Source organism: Castor canadensis, chromosome 19 (genome assembly GCF_047511655.1).
Source record: "Castor canadensis chromosome 19, mCasCan1.hap1v2, whole genome shotgun sequence".
NCBI lineage: Eukaryota > Metazoa > Chordata > Mammalia > Rodentia > Castoridae > Castor > Castor canadensis.
In genome coordinates, this window is record NC_133404.1 from 24371131 (window position 1) to 24381021 (window position 9891).

At 42.6% G+C, this 9891-nt stretch overlaps 1 long non-coding RNA gene across 5 annotated transcripts in view; it reads right to left on the bottom strand.

Moving 5' to 3' along the window:
* Positions 1 to 9891, bottom strand: part of LOC141419275 (uncharacterized) — a 91698-nt gene that overhangs the window by 61249 nt on the left and 20558 nt on the right. The window lies entirely within an intron of this gene.

Genomic DNA, 9891 nt, shown 5'->3' on the forward strand with positions numbered 1-9891 from the left:
TCCCAGGCCTCTACCCCTTCTATGAGCTGCCACTGAGAAGCCCTGGCATCTTTCAGAGCCTATCCACGAACTACAAACTTTTATTTCACACATATCATGTTGCAGGGCCATGCCAAAGAAAGATGCAAGTCTCATATAGCCCTGTTCAAAGAAATGCAGAACAAGTCACATTTTCTTTCCCATACTTTTGGCATACCAAAAGTATCTCGTGAAATTAATTTTTTGGTGCTACTTGGGTTTGAACTAAGGGCGTGCACTTGATAGGCAGCTCCACTACCATTTAAGACAAATCCCCAGTCTTTTCAGCTTTAGATATTTTTCAAATGCACTTTCTGTGCAGTTGGGATGATGAGCACTCACCCCCATGCCCAGTATTTTATTGGTTGAAGTGGAGAATCTCTAACTTTTTTGCCCTGTGTGGCCTCAAACAGCATTCCACCTGATCTCAATCTCCTGAGTAGTCAGGGTTACAACAGGAACCATTAGGCCTAACTGGTGAAATTAAATTAGAACAGAATATTTTTAAAAGCAGATTTAAGTACTCATGAAGTGAATAATAAATTTCAGTTTCCCATTCACTCTCTGCCCTTACACAATGCACCACTGCTCTCACAAACTATTTCTCTGGGTTGGCTTCAAACTGTGATCCTCCTTATCTCTGACTCCTGAGTAGCTGAGCTCAGAGGCATGAGCCCCTGAGTCTGGCCTTTAAACATTTATCAAAATAACATATTTTCACTGAACAAACCATTTCTCCTACAGTCCCTTTATTCCAAGCATGGAACAGCTGTTCAAAATAAATAAATAAATAGTAGTTACTTTAACAGTATACACAGTGAACCACACAATAAAGTCTTAGAAAAATTAGCATAGTCTTACAATCTTGCCTTCTTGATTCGTACCCTTCACCAGGCTCACCTCATCCATCATTCCACTGTTCTGATACCTGCTACAGACCTTCAAGTGACCAAAACGGCCTGATGACTTCAACCCTGACCCATCTCTGCCCACTCACCTAGAAACATATGCTACCTCAAACTCCAAGGTCATTCAGATCTGCCCACCTGCCCCCATGAGCATCTATACAACAGGTTCCTTGAGAGAAAGACTCCTGAAAGAAGTGATAACCTGGTGTGAAGGATCAAGTTGATCTCTTCTTACACGTGTAGGCATGCATTGAAACATCTACAACCATAAATCACAATAAATCTTCTTTCCTTATAAAAAGATACTGTCAGGTTTTTGTCATAGGAATGAAACATTACCTACCACAATCAATATGCAGACATCACTTTTATTTTTATACACTTTAATTTACAATCTAAAAGTAAAAATGTGAAAACAATTCCATTTAAAGTGGCATCAAAACCTGGGAGTGTAGCTCAGTCCTAGAGTACTTGCCTAGCATGTGTGATGTCCCAGGTCCAATGCCCGAAACAGTTTTTTTTAAAAATTAGTAGTATCAAAAATACAATTCTAGGGCTGATAGAGTGGGTTAAGGGATAGAGCACCTGCCTAAAAACCATTTGCACAGCAAAGGAAATGGTCACCAGACTGAAGAGACAGTCTACAGAATGGAAAGACATTTTTGCCAGCTACACAACTGACAATGGATTAATATTTTGAATTTATAAGGAAATCAAAAAACTAAATTTTCAAGGGATTCGATGAAGAAATGGGCAAATAAAGTGAACAGAAATTTTACAAGGGACGAATTACAAATGCCCAATGGCAAATAAATGCATGAATGAATGCTCAAAATCCCTTCACATAAGGAAATGCAAACAAAAAACACATTAAGGTTTCACCTCATTGCGTTCAAAATGGCTATTATTAACAACACAAGTGGCAAAAAATTTTGGAGAGGATGCAGGGAACAAATGAACCCTTATACATTGCTTGTAGGAATGTGAATCAGTACAACTACTATGAAAAGCAGTATGGAAGTCCATCAAGAAACTAAAAACGGGACTACCATATGATCCATTGACACTACATCTGGGCATATATATAACTAAGTATAGGTAAAAGTTAGGAACAAAAATGTAACAATAGCAGTATATAGAAACAACAAGTGCACTATTAATGAAGGAATAACACTAGGATCATGTACCACTTGCAAATTCTTAGAATTGAGATGGCTATCAGATAACGTCTGTTTTTGATAACATCTGTTGGTGTGTTTTTACTGTCAACACTAATCCTAAGAATACACTACCAATTCATAATTAAAATGACCTTTTAAAAGTTAAAAAGAAGTATATGAGGTAGAAGGAATTTAACCACTGATACATGGGAGGAGTATAAAAGAATAGATTTCAAAGCATCATTTTCTTTCATTAATTATATTCATAGTTCAATATAAAATCATGACCTTCTAAAACTGATTCTTAATATTTCAGACTGGTATATACCACATTGGTTACAAATAATGGCCAGGGCCATTATTATTAAGTTTAGTAACATATATAGACACAAATAAATGTACAAAGAAACAACTTTGTCCTAATGACAATGTTTCTTTCTTTCTCTCTCTCTCTCTCTCTTTTTTTTCTTTTTGTAAGACTAGGGTTTGAACTCAGGAATTTCAGCTTGCAAAAAGCAGGCTCTCTCCTGCTTGATCCACACTGCCAATATATTTTGCACGGGTTATTTTGGAGATGGTGTCTCATGAAATGTTTGCCCAGATGCCTTCCAACTGTGATCCTCCAGCTCTGAGGTTGTCTTTTGTAAGAACAGAAAATGAACCAATATATCTTTTTCCCTGAGTGATTTTGCAGAATGCTTCTCATCAACTTTTTCAAGAGCTTTAATCTCAATAGAACTGGATGAACTTGGGTTCATCAAGATGCCCCCTCCTTACTTTTCTTACATTCTGCATGGTCCAGATGGAGAGTCTGGACCTCCCAATTAGTTTTGGTTCATCAACAATAAATATGTCAGTGTGGAAACAGCCTCTATCAGGCAAACTCTGGTGGGGATGTGGGCACCTAGCAGGGTTCCAGTGGCCAAGAATGACGTGGGATCCCACATCTAGGAGTATCTCCAGTACATTACCCACAGGAAGGAACAATTCTACCATATGGTCCTATCACTTTGGTTCTTTGCTTTTCAGATAGTTGGAGGTACTGGTACAGCCAGCCCTGATAGAGGATAGTAATTAACTAGTGTGCTGTAACTGTGTCCAGATTTATTCCTGCAGATGTGGGAGGGAAGCAATTGGTAGCCAGGGAGTACTTTGTTTGAGGAAGAGTCTCCTATGAACGGCTTTGCAGAGGTAATCCTACTTCCTTGACAATGAGCTGAAAAGAACATGGAACCTGGGTAACCAGGAGCCACATTCCACAGTTGCAGCTAGCTCACTTGAGCTGAGACCCTGGAGTGATCAGGATGTTCTTTTGCTGTCTCCCTTCTTCCCCTGCCTCAGACCTCTAAAAAGCCCAGAGATGGTGAACTGGAGACACAGATCAGCCTGTTCAGCAGATCCAGGTGACTTACGTTATTTTCCAAGTGGAACCCAGAGGGAAAGCAGGACTGGCAAGGACAGGTACAAGAGGCCACAAAACCTTTCTGACTGAAACCCCACCCATCAGTTCCACAAATCATCCCTCATGTTTGGGTTTGAGTCTGAATATTGAGGATAGTTCTTGCTCTGCATGTTTCCTTCCCTTCACTATGGTCAGTGAGATATTTTTCAGTTTGCTATACCTTCCATGTTTAAACCACTCCTCCCCGTCCCCAACTCAGAGTGAAAATGAGTCCACCCTTGCCCTGGATGAGTCCTGAAGGCTGAGGACAGTCAAGGCTGGCAGGCTGGAGAAGCCTATGAACCATCTGTAATGTTTCCTACCGAGTGAGGACACCTTCTTTGCCTCTGTCTTCCTATGTAGCTAAAAAACTTTTGTCACCACTATGCAGCTGGATCTCCTTTACAGAAGTTGAAGGCCCCACTTCCAGACCAAGGGCCTCAGTAACTCCCAGCCTGGTCTTTGGAGTGCTCTGCAACACTGAGAGTGTTTGTTCCACTAGGATGTGTGATGAGCCCTGGAAATGCTTTCCCCAGGTCTGCGTTTCACCCATGAAGAAATGCACTGCCTCAGGCCTCACATCTGGTCTTGTAGATAGCAATTCTGCCATTTGTAAGGCAGGTTCAAGATGCAATCCGGGAGGTCACTAAAACCCAGGCTTTCCCCAGCTCTCTCCACCATCAGGGACTGGACAGGAGGTGAGATAGGTGAGCATCCTGATCCTATGGGCCTCACAACTCTACCAAAATGCCCAGCTGCACAAGGGCCAGGCAGCCTTGGCATAGGAATCCTCCTGGCAATGGGCCATTTGAAAACTGGGAAAGGAAAGGGCACGGTGTGACACTTCGGGTGGCCAACCTGACAGGAGCAGTCTGAGGACATGGCCATCCTGAACCGGCTGATGGCCTATTTGCTGCTCTGCATGTCCTTCTCTGAGCTGTAATCATGTCCAGCTTCACCTGACTGAGCTGGTACACCTGGAATCCAGTGAGGCAGAGCTCAAAACCCACATCTCCTCCCATGCTCTCATGAAGGAAGACAGAGGAAAGCCAAGGCATTACAGGAACAGACAGGAATGCCACGAGTGTCATAAGGAATCTGAGCAATGGGTAAGGGCATGCTGTCACGTACTGATGCAGGACCTGATGACACTAGGGATATCTGCTGTTCTTAGACACACCTGGCATCCTATAAAGATCTTCCATCTGAACCTTAGAATTCTCATCCATGACATGGGCTAACACTGTCATCCGAGGTTACAATGAAGACAAATTTTATAGAGAAAAGTCTATGAATGACTATTCTCTGCCAGTAGGAATTGCACAAATGACTTTACTTGTGGTAGTGGCCTGCGCAAAAACCTGTTGCTACAATCAAAAGGATCCTAGCAAGTGTCATCATGGGGACATAAATTACCATCTACCAACTTAGGGAAGTATCAATGCAGGCCAGGCCATCATAAGGTCACGGGAAATGCATTTTGGATGCCTTGTGAGGGAGGGAGGCTCCACCATTGGTCACCCCAATATTTGCCCTAGGAAATGATTACACACACCAGAGCACCATACAGAGGCAAGTTTCAACTTGCACTGTCAATATAACTGCATGAATGGGTGAGCTACTGTTTAAGTCAATTACTGGAGATAAGTGAAATGAAAGGTCTAATGGTAAGATATCTATGCTGAAAGATAATTTACATGTGATATATATAAATATGTACATATCTATATATATTTTATGTACATGCAAACAATGGAATACTATTCAGTCACAAAGATGGGAGGATATTATGTCAATAGCAAGAAAATGGATGGAAGTGGTGATTATCAGGTTAAGTGAAGTAAGGCAGGTAAAGAACAACAACATGTTTTCTCTCATGTGCAGAATTAAGATATACATATATACATATACATGTATATACAAGATATACATATATAATAGATACAGATACAGATATAGATATAAATGATTGATTGCAATTGTGTCACTGTTTGGGGAGAACAAAGGGGAGGTGGTATGGGTAAAGATAATGAATAATTAGTATCAAAACATATTGTGTCTATGTATGAAGAACAAATAACCAAAGCTAGTGAAATATATTGAAAATAAGGTAGTATGAGGATAGGGAAAAGAGAGGGTAAGAGAATATGCATGTGGGAAATTCCATAATGTAATCAAACATTGCTAGGAAAGTGTAAAAACATGAGCATACAAACTGTTCAGTGATGGAGGAATTTCAAGCAATAGAGTGCCTGCTTTGCAAGCATGAATCCCTTAGTTCAAAACCCAATTCCGCCAGAAGAAAATACAAGAGTATCAAAATAGGCCATTACCAAACTACGACATCAAGAACAAGTAATCTTAGGGCTGGTGGAGTGATTCAAGTTGCAGAGCACCTATCTAGCAACTGTGAGGCTCTGAATTCAAACCCCAATATAGGCAAAAAACCAAAATAAAGTCACTGAGCCTCCATTGCTTCATGCCTCTAACCCTACCTATTCCTGAGGCCGATTAGGACCATTAAATTTAGCATGCACCCCAGGAAATATTTCTCGACACCCTATCTCAAAGATACCCCACACAAAAAGGGGTTAACTGAGTGGTTAACTTGGTCAAACACCTGCATGGCAAGTGTGAGATTCTGAGTGCACACTTTAAAATGATCACAAAAACAAAAAATAGTACAAAACTCACAAAAGAGAGCATAGGAATAAACGTTCAAGGTCTTAGCTTAAATAATAATTTCTGTATAACAAAAAAAGCACTAGCAATAGAAGATACATCAAATAAATCATAAATTAAACTTCATCAGACTTAAGACATTTTGTGATCCAATTATACTATGAATGACCTAATTGTGACTCACCACAGAAATTGGTAGGCAGAGTCAAGAGGATCTGAGATTGATATCACCCTGGGCTATTCACAGTGAATTGAGGTTCATAGGGATATCCAGTCTCAAGTGTGCACAATTATCTGGGACCAATCCCTTCTATGCAAATAAGTCAGTCACTTCTGGAAGCATGGCTCAAGTGGTATAGTGCTTGCCTAGGAAGCCCCAAACATACACTATAAAAATTGAGGCCCAGGGTAGGTGACTCAAGCCTGTAAGCCTAGGTACTTAGTAGTCAGAGATCAGCAGGATTAAGGGTCAAAGCTTGCCCAGCTAAATAGTTCTCAAGACCCATTTTCAAAAATACCTAACGGTAGTTTGTGAGTTGGTTGCTTCACTGTCATCTGCCAACAGACACAAGGAAAATCAAGGATTAAAGAAGGATGTTCCTTCAGAAGGAAGCAGGATTAAAAGTATCTAAATCAAGTACCAATAAACACATTTTGGATGCATAGTGTTTATCTTATTTAACTGCTAGGAAGTGCCTGTCTCAAATATTGAAGGTGAAGCCTAAGAGTGGAGTACTAGAGTCATTTGGAGCAAGTAATTTTGCAAGTATTTAAAAAGTCCATTTAGGACATTATATCCACCCACTTAGGCTCATTTGGTAGAATTTGAGTTTGAATTAAAAACTGGGATGCTATCTATAAATGGGATTTTTACTTCCACTAAAGTTTTATTAATATTTAGAACTGACTGTTAATCTTTACAACACAATCCAACACTGCTTTAATGGAAAAAACAAAAACTGTTCAATATCCTTTAAAAAAAAATACCCAACACATAACAAGGGTGGCAGAGTGGCTCAAGTGATAGAGCACGTGCCTAGCAAGTGACAGGCACTGAGTTGAAACCACAGTACCGCGAAAAAAATTAAAAGTAAACCCCAGAGATTATGGGGAAATAGTTTAAAATTAGCCATAAGGTTGATAAGCGTCTATTATTCAGAATATATGAGAAATTCTTACTACGCAAAACAGAAACATACTATAATTAAAAATGGATAAATAAGGGCTTTCAGAGAGGATCAAGTAATAGAGGCGTTTCATAGTAAGTGTGAGGCCCTGACTTTAAATTGCAATACCACCAAAAAAAAAAAAAGGGGGGGGGAAATGAACATTTAGGGTATTATGGTTCCAGTGGTAGAGCGTCTGCTTAGCAAGGTCAAAAACTGAAAGTCTAGGCCCCCAAAAAATAAATACCAAAAAATTAAAATTAAAAAAAAGGTGCAGAACAAAAGGGCCAACCTACTTTGCATGCCTGACACAACTTTCAGTCTCAATCCAAGAAAACCAGGATAAACACTGCTGTCATCAGCTCAACTATGTGGGCTATGTTCACCCCTGTCTCATTCTACAATTCCTCCATGGAAACAGAGTGGAACAAAAGGTGACAGGAGTAGCAGTTGTGAAACACAGGTATAGGGGTGTCTGCCATGTTCCTCAGGATCAGGCTCCAAAACCTCTCAAAGTCCTGCCTGCCCCACCCCAGCCAGCTGAGTCTGAGCCCACTGTGCTTTATCAAATGTAGCACTTGCTGGAGGGGGCAGGGTGGGGTTGAAATGCCAGCAGGAAGGAACTGAGCAAATGGTCTGGACACGCCCTGGCTCCTCCTTTACTGTAAGGACAGTATGACCTATCCCAGCAGAAGTACCTTTGCATACTTAAGTAACACCAGTCACCTTTCAGGAACCTCACAAAGGTGCCTGTAATGGCCAGGTCCCATTGTATTCCTGACATACCTTTCAGGCTTGACCCTGAAATCCAGGATAACCCACACAAGAAAGCACTCCACTGTGGCCTCACCTGGCACAACTCTCAGGGGCTGCTTCTAGCTGACTCTCACTCACAATGTGCTGTACTACACCTGGATTACAACTATCCATGCAATATTTCCTTAAAGCAGAGACCTGAAAACCACTATTTTCCTGGTGCTGGTGGCTCACGCAGGTCATCCTTGCTACCAAGAGGCCAGAGATAAGGAGGACTGCAGTTTGAAACCAGCCCCAGGCAAATGTATCAGAAACCCTATCTGGAAAACACCCATGGGGAAAAAAAAGGACTCAGTAGCTCAAGGGTTAACAATTCCTCCCTATAGTATATTTTGTTCTAGTTATTATCAGGGCTGGATCAGTTACTTGCTATCCATGAGAAGTGCAGACTTTTGTTTTGGACATGAAGACTCACCATCCCATTCTTTTCTCTCAGCAAAAAGGAACTTCGTGGAATCCCCTGCTGAGCTGGAGGACACTGAAATCTATTCACTCTGCGAGTCTCCTTTCATTATTGATCTCTTTGTCGGTATCTTGACCACGGTCCCAAACAGAGATGACCTTTATTTTGGAATAATTTTCCCTGTTTTATTGATATCTGAATCAATCTCACCTACAAAATGCATCCCAGTCGCGACACTGCGGCCTCCTTGGTGGCAGGGAAGCCCTATCCACTTGTCCTCCCAAGCCACGCCTGTCCCCACCGCCTGCACCACTGTGGCTGACTCTTGGTCCTGATCCCTACCGAGCAGCTCACTCCTGGGTGGAGACCCACGGCCACCCAGGCTCCTTTGGCCACCTACATTACCTGCTGAAGATCACTCCAGGTCCTAGTGATCCTCAATCCGGGTGGCTGTTTGCACCCAGGATGCTGCCCGCGGCTGCTCCGAGCTCAGCACACCACCTTTGTCACCACTGCCAAGGATGTCAAGCTGTCCTGGAGGTCCTGACCCCGCTGGGTCGCTTCCGCCCAGGAGCCCGCCTGGGGCTAAGCTGAGCCGGGTGCTCCGCCCACATCCCTGCTCAGCAAGCAGAGCAACCACCAAGCCAAGATTCCGGGCTACAACAGAAGTTCCTAGTTGCAGGCCCGGGTCAGGGCCTTCTTGGCAGCCCTGGAAACCATAGCCATAGTCCTCCTGGCTACTTCTGGACCTTTCGTGGACCTGGTGCCCGATGTGCATTGTATGCTCGGGATACTGAATGCTACACGAGCGTCAGCGCTCTGCCTTCATCTCCCCTGCGACCACTGAGATGGTCTGGGTCCCCGCCGGGTGATCCCACCTAGGACACCGCCCCTGGCTGAGCAGAGCGCCACAATCCACCTGCACTGCTGCTGCCGCCATCCCTGCTCGTGGCTGTAATCCTAGCTACGCAAAAGGATTGCTCTTCAAAGCCAACGCCTTGCAAATAGATCACAATAATCTCTCTTGAAAAAAACCCAGCAAAAAAGGGACTCGCAGAGTGGCTCAAGTGGTAAACCATTGGCCCTCAGTATATTTTCTCTGGTTATTTTGCTGATGGCGTCTCACAAAATATTTTCCCCGGGTGCCTTCCAACTAGGATCCTCCAACTCTCAGATTGTCTTTCTAACAATGAAAATGGACTACACCATCTTTTTAACTGAGACCATTTGGAGCGGGCCTGCCTCATCAATGTTTGTAAAAGTATTTCAAGAGCCTTGAGCTCAGTAGAACAGGATG